At 36.3% G+C, this 7,563-nt stretch overlaps 1 pseudogene; it reads left to right on the plus strand.

Annotated features, from left to right (window-relative positions):
- Positions 1-3,086: 3,086 nt before the first annotated feature.
- Positions 3,087-6,430, plus strand: LOC114044626 (annotated as a pseudogene).
- Positions 6,431-7,563: the final 1,133 nt, after the last annotated feature.

The raw sequence follows: 7,563 nt of genomic DNA on the forward strand, positions 1-7,563 counted from the left end.
CCTGAAAAACCAAAGTTTTGACTAAATGGATCTTTGTTAGCTGGATGATTTCTCTGCTTTTTAGTATACTGTCCAGATTTGCCAAAGTTTTCCTTCCAAGGAGCAAGCATCTTTTAATTTCATGGCTGCAGTTGCCATCTGCAGTGATCTTTGAGCCCAATAATATAAAATCTAATACTGCTTCCATTTCTTCTCCCTCTGTTTGCCAAGAAGTGATGGGACCAGTTGCCATGATCTTAGTTTTTTTGTTTTTTGGTTTTTTTTAAATGTTAAGCTTCAAGTCAGCTTTTTCACTCTCCCCTTTCACCCTCATCAAAAGGCTTCTTAATGTTTTACTTTCTGCCATCATAGTATTGTCTGTCCCTATTTCTCTCAGCAACCTTGATTCCAGCTTTTGATTCATCCTGCTTGGCATTTGCCATGATGTACACTGAGTATAAGGTAAATAAATAAGGTGACAATATACAGCCTTGTTGTACTCCTTGTGGAATCTTAAACCAATCAATTGTTCCATAAGACATAAAAACAAACAAAAACTCTATAGTTTTTGGAAGTATACGCTATAGTTTGTGGAAGATATAAAATGTAACTTGCCTACATGAGAATTAAACAAACTCAGTTTTATGGCAGTCACACTCTAACAACTAGGCCAATAGGTTACTGCATATTTAGACATCTCTGTCTTAGCTCAGTGGTTCTCAAATCTTTTGGTCTCAGAACCCCTTTACTCTCTTAAAAATTCATGACCCCAAAAAACTTTTATTTATTTGGGTTAAATTATTGATATTTATAATATGAGAAATTAAGATGGATAAATTTAAATAGTTATTTTTAAAATGGCGATATAATCCTATTACATGTCAACAAAAATAACTTATTTCTTGAAACATGTCAGTATTTTGAAAAGCAACTTAGTGACAAGAGTGGCATTGTTTTACATATTTTTGCAAATCTCTTTAATGCTTGGCTTAATAGAAGACAGTTGGATGCTCAAATCTACTTGTGCTTTCAATCTGTTGTAATATGTTATTTTGGTTGAAGTAAATTAAGAAAATATGGATTCACATATATAAAAAGGAAGGATATTTTAAAAGGTAAAAATGTCATTATTGATGCTGTTGTTGTTGAGTCATTGTGTGTGTGTGTATGTGTGTGTGTGTGTGTGAGTCTTTGTGATCCCTTTTGTGGTTTTCTTGGCAAAGATGCTGGAGTGGTTTGCCATTTCCTCCTCCAGATCATTTTACAAAGGAATAAACTGAGGCAAATGGGGTTAAAGGACTTGCCCAGGGTCACACAGCTAGTAAATCTTTGAGGTCAGATTTGAACACAGGAAGAGGAGTCTTCTTTACTCTAGGTTCACACTCACACTCTATCTACTGCACCACCTAGCTGCCCCTAATATTGTCTTAGCATTATTATTAACCTAGTTTGATTTCCAGGACACCTAAAAGGCCATGGTGATCCCTAGGGCACACAGTCTACACTTTGAGAATTGTTGTCTTAGTTCTTTGTCTACATCTAGGTATTTCTGCCTGCCTTTTTTCCCATCACTGTTCTTTAAAGACCAAATCTTTCTTTTAAGCATTAGCTCCAGTTTGCCTTAAATTTAACTAACTGTAAAACTAATTGAATTCAAAGATGAAGTTAGCAAAAGAAGGTCCTTTAGCATTTCTTCTATTGGTGAACACTCTGGAAAGCTTCAGTGAGCACACAATGAAATTAATGATCCAATGTCTTTCTTCAGTTTGGGATACAGCACTACTACTGTCAAAGATATCCACACAACACCCAGAATTTCTTCAATAAGCTGCCAAAAGTATAGAAGGCTCTGGCAATGCAAAGCAACATTTTGCATATTTGCATTAGGCCCATTGCAGTAACAGCTGCTGAGACAGATTTCTAAGACTTTTTCACCACCCGCTCCCCGTGTATTTCTATTGTTGGCACTTCTTTCAAGAATAGAAAATACCAGCTGTTCCTGCTGCTCCAGAAGGCCTTATGCAGAATCATGTCCTCCCCTAAAATAAATAGTTAAGAAATAATGGTGACACAAAACCACGATCCAAGGTAGGTGCAGTAGGGAAGGCAGGAACAGCTTTCATTTGCAACTTCCACCAGCGCAACACGCATAGTTCTTTCTTTCTCCAAAACATGGAACTTCTAATCTTTTCTAAAAATGTAAACAAAACTTCCTTGCTTTCTTGCTTCCTTCTTTTCTTCCTTCTTCCCTTGTCAAATTAGGCAATTCCGAGTTCTTACTTGCACAGTTCCCAAAGAGTTCTGGGAGGGTGCTGGATTTGCTTTCATAAAGCTAACTGAATCAATTGGAAGTTCCAGATAAGAACTGCTATTTTGTCTGTTTTCAGGTGGATAAAATTGGCAGTTTGGCATATTTGACCTCACAGAGATAAATTCCCTTTTTGGTTGGATCTCCTGTAAAGAATATGAAGAGAATTTAATTTTTTAAGGAGACATGGGTTTGGTGGATAGGATTACAGCTGGTGTCTCCACCTGCTAGAATGAAGATGGCTTCTTGAGCGTAAAGAAACTGAGGTCCAAGGAAGTTAAAGAAGGAAATAAGCACTTATTAAGTGCCTACTATATGCCAGGGCACTTTGCTATGTTACTTTACAAACATCATCTCACATGATCCTAACACCTATCTTAAAAGGAGGCAACCTATATTCCAAGGAACAGAAGGAAATCTCATAAAACCCAGCCCTCAGCAACCCCCACCCAGTCAACCTGCTTCCTTTCTGTCTGGGCCACTTCCTCCCCAGCAGGGGTGCCTTCATAACATCATCCGCTGAGGCTTGGAAGAAATACTGGCAGTTAGGGCTGGCCTGCAGATGTAATCTGGCGAAGAGCCTGGGGGGAAGGTGCATTCCTGCATTAGTGGAGAACCCACTATTGGTGACCCTATGTCACAAAGGTCACCTCCAGTGGCTTCTTCTTTGTTGGAAGCAAAGAGGTGGAGAGATGTTCATAGAGGTAAAAGGGGAAGAGCTGGTTCATACCTGTTAGTGGCTGGATCAGCCAAGACCCCAGCCTTCCTTGCTGGGACAGATCCAGAACCCAGAGAGGAAATGGCATCAGCAGCTGAAGAATTTACGGTGGACAGCAACTTTTCACCTAAACCTGGTAACAACAAGTTGCACAAGGCAGTTCCAGCTGATGTTTCCCCAGATTCCAAATCTGGACAAATTTGGTCAAATTTGACAATGTGGCATGTCTTGATCACTGCTTACATAGGATCTGTTTCTGCTGTGTATAGGAATGATAAAAATAAAAAAGGCTGAATGTCCACTATGCAAAAAGACATTTCAGTCTATCTTCCAAACAGTGAGGGCAGAAAATGACCTTGAGGAATATTTCTAGGGTCTCAAATAGGAACATGATCAAGAAATATGTTCAAGGCTCTTTCACTAGTACGTATGGCTTAAGATTTTGCTACCACACAACTAACTGAAGAAGGGATAGAAGTGCTTCCGCTTATTTCCAAAGGCATACTTCTCTTTGAAGGACTGAAGCACTACCTGATAATAGAGTACTTTTTGAAGGATTATCTACTCCACCAATAGAACCAAAAGAATTCATCATATCCTGAGAGGGGAAAGAAGATCCTGATCCTGATTCAAGAATCAAATATTATTAATTTCAGGACATTATATTGCTTCTCTATTCCAGTTAGACATATTCAATAACGTGTTCAGTATAGGGATATTTTAGCTGAATTTTTTTTTCTGTAGAAAGTCTGCCTGCCTTCATAGTTTAGTTCCATGGTTAATGATAAGGCATAGACCTTTAGTCAACATTGTTCAGTACATCATCATGAGTAATGTTACTCTCTCTAACCAAGAGAATCAAGCTTTCATGATTACTTAAAACTTTTTTTTTTTACTTAGTTGGACTATTTTATTTTTTTACATGAGTTTATCTGTTTTGCTTAGTCTACTTTTAAGGTGGAGGTTTTTGATTAACATGCTAATTTTGACTGAGGCAAATAATCAAGAACTAGAAGCTAATGCACTGACTGCTAGTCAAGCTCCATGGGATGACGAAATTCCAGGGCCATCGTATTCAGTCTCAGAGCAGGTTTATGCAGCTGTGTCTTTCCCCTTTATATATGTCTGATAGTTCAGATGAAGAACTTGTAAGAAGGAGACCCCAGGGGGCAGCTAGGTGGTGCAGTGGATAGAGCACCAGCCCTTAAGTCAGGAGGACCTGAGTTCAAATCTGGCTTCAGACCAAATACTTGACACTTACTAGCTGTGTGACCCTGGGCAAGTCACTTAACCCCAATTGCCTAAAAACAACAACAACAAAAACAAAAACAAAAACAAAAAACAAAAAAGAAGTAGACCCCAGACTCCAATGGGAGTAGACACCAATCAGGACCAAAACAATGATGGTGACTCTTCATCAGATAATTGTGTGATTGTTGGATGTGTTAAAATATTATCTGAGAGAACCCCAGAACTTGTTGGATTGTCCTCTGACTCAGAAGATTCAGTTTGAGAAAAATTAATCTGTGAAGAAGCCAGATCAAGTGATAGTGATTTTATTAGATGCTCATTTCCACTTTCATTTGTTTCAAAAGATGAGCAAATAAAAATCATTGTAATTCTGATATCTCACCATCTGGTAGGATACTTAGATCAAAAAAAAAAAAGAAATGTTCAGTTTCATCATCTCTCTGGGACTTGAGCTCATAAGTGACAGTCAAAAGAGTATGTTCTCCATGTTGTCTTAAACTGTCCAAAAAGAGAGGCAATCAAGATGTTCAGATTCATATTCTTATAGCAGAGATGGACATGGCTGAAAGAGCTATAGGAAATATCATGGAAAGAAATGGACAAAAAGAAGGTAATCAAGAAGCAGAGCTAGTCATCAACTTAAAGATAGAAAAGACAAGAAGACAGCAAGAACTAGACTTAACAGTTCATTCAGAAAATGCCAAACAATATCTTCAAGCAGTGAAAAGACTATTTCTACAGAGAAAAGCAGATCAAGATCTTGGAGAAGTGGTCATGATAAAAGAAGATCAAGAAGCAGGGATAAGGAATGATACTATTTAAGAAATAATTATACAAGAAGATATCAATGAAAATATACAAATTATAGATGTATGTGTATATGTATATGTATATGTATATGTATATGTATATGTATATGTATATGTATATGTATATGTATATGTATATGTATAGTTGCTTTTTGGTTGAGGCAATTAGGGTGAAGCAACTTGCCCAGGGTCACACAGCTAGTAAGTGTCAAGTGTCTGAGGCCAAATTTGAACTCATGTCCTCCTGACTCCAAGTTTGAAGCTCTATCCACTGTGCCACCTAGCTGCCCCTATACATACTATATTAAAACAGGGATGGCTTTGAGTCATCATATAAGAATTCTATCCAAAGCTCACTATCCTAGAAAATCTTTTAGTGCAGAATTTAGAATTCAGATTTTTTTTTTCATTCAGAAAACTGTCCATTCAGGACAAAGACTAGAAGGGAAAGTAGTCACAATGAAAAGAAGCATTATTATAATGCAAAGTATTGGTCAAGGAGTCAGTCTAGTAAACAAGGGATGTATCTTTAGGATCTGACCAGTTGAAATGTGAAAAGCCTGAGAGGGAATGAAAGTACAAAATTCAGCACTTGGAAGGTATCCATAATAAGACTGAACAATCTTATGAAGATTTTTCCAAGGGAAAGGGAAAATGTTTTGAAAAATCCTCCAAGTTTCATGAAAGCTACAAAAATGAGAGCGACAGCTTTTTTAGATAGATCCAGCAAGGATAGATACAAGAGGAAGAAAAAGAGGGAATGAAGCCTAAGTGTAGAAATAATTTATGAAGTCAAAAGTACTAACGGAACTAGATATCATAAAAAGAAAAATGAAGCATAGCAGAGAAATCATGAAACTGATTCTTTGCAATCTTCTTCAGTTCTGATTCCAATTGAGATGGGTAGTGACAAGGAACTAGAAATGAAAGAAAATACTAAGTGTGGTAGTCTTGCAACCTTGGTAACTCAGTATAGTTAAAAAAGAAAAAAGATCTTCTTTTCCTGTCTTGGGACAAATTAAGGAGAAAGACATATTTCTTCTAGGTGATATATTTACTATCCTGTACAAGGAATGTGAAATGACCACATGTAATGGTGATTTGGACAATATCACCAAGACTATAGACAATCTTCTACTACTCCAGGAAATATCAACTGCATAGACTTCTACTGTAAAGGAGAGTGTCTTTGTTTCTGGTATGGGCAACCTGCACAGTGACATTGAATTCATAAAAACTGAACCATCTGTACAATTGACATCTCTAAAGACATCAGTAACAGAGACTTCTCCAGGAAGACCATCATTAATCCATCTGATAGAGAAATCTTATATCAGTTCTAAAGAAAAAATATTTTACATTTAACTAGGATATGTAAAGAAACACCTATTTTTCTTTCCTTTAAACTCTTAAAGTGATTTTCAAGTTAAGGCTTTGTAAGAGCATTTTATTTAGAACATGTGCAAAATTCAGATATGCACTTGTGAGTTAAAAAAAAAGCTTGCTAACAGTTTATTTTAAAATTTGTATTTTTTCTAAATAAAAATGTAAATAAAAATAAAAATTCAAGCAATACTGGAAAGTCTATCAATGAGCAGATTTGAGTAACTTGGCTTTTTGGAGAGTTTTTCTTCTTTTCTTAAGAGAGTGCCAAAAAATTCCAGTACCTCAGGAACTTAAGCACTCAACTCTGTGGTTCTCAATTTTTGAGTCTTGATGAAATGTCCCTTCTCAGATACTATATATGATTTCCAGAGAAAAGGCTGTTTCTTTTTTAGGAACATAAACCCTTTTTATCTTTCATAATCTTTCTGGCTTTCAGTCAACCAGCTTTTAAAAGTACTGAGATATCTGAATAACTCTGAGCTGAATAATGGGCTTTTATACTTGCACTGGCATTAATATACGTTGAAAACCACCTCTGCCTTAATGAGCCCAAATCACACTTCTGACACATACTGGCTGGATGACAAGGGCAAATCTTTGACCTCTCTCTGTCCTAGGAAACACTCTAAGATTTTAAATTACTTACGAAATCTGCATTGATGGAGAAATTTTTTGAAGTGTGTATCATAAGGAAATACACAAATGATGAAATAACTCATATAAAAATTTGAATTATTCCTATTTTATTCTTAAGAGCCTGTAAGTTTCAATAAACTCTTGCCTCCCATTTTTCTCTTATTTTCAATTCTTGGGCTTCTCACATCCTTCCTCCTTCCAAATGGAGATGTAAATGCACTAAACCATTTTAAGAGTGCCATAATCAGAGGACTACCAGTCTGGTAATAAGGAAGGAGTTTGTTACCATAAGGTTACATGCTTGATATTATAAATCCAGGAACTTCAAAATCATTGCATAAAATTAAAATAAACATTTAAGTATTTTTTCAAACTAAGCTACTGAACACTTTTAGACTTGCCCATCAATAATTATATACTATCTTGATAGCATGCATTTCATTAAATGTGAAACTTTAGTCTTAAAATATCCTCAG

This window comes from Vombatus ursinus, unplaced genomic scaffold (genome assembly GCF_900497805.2).
Source record: "Vombatus ursinus unplaced genomic scaffold, bare-nosed wombat genome assembly UNPS02014774.1, whole genome shotgun sequence".
Classification (NCBI taxonomy): domain Eukaryota; kingdom Metazoa; phylum Chordata; class Mammalia; order Diprotodontia; family Vombatidae; genus Vombatus; species Vombatus ursinus.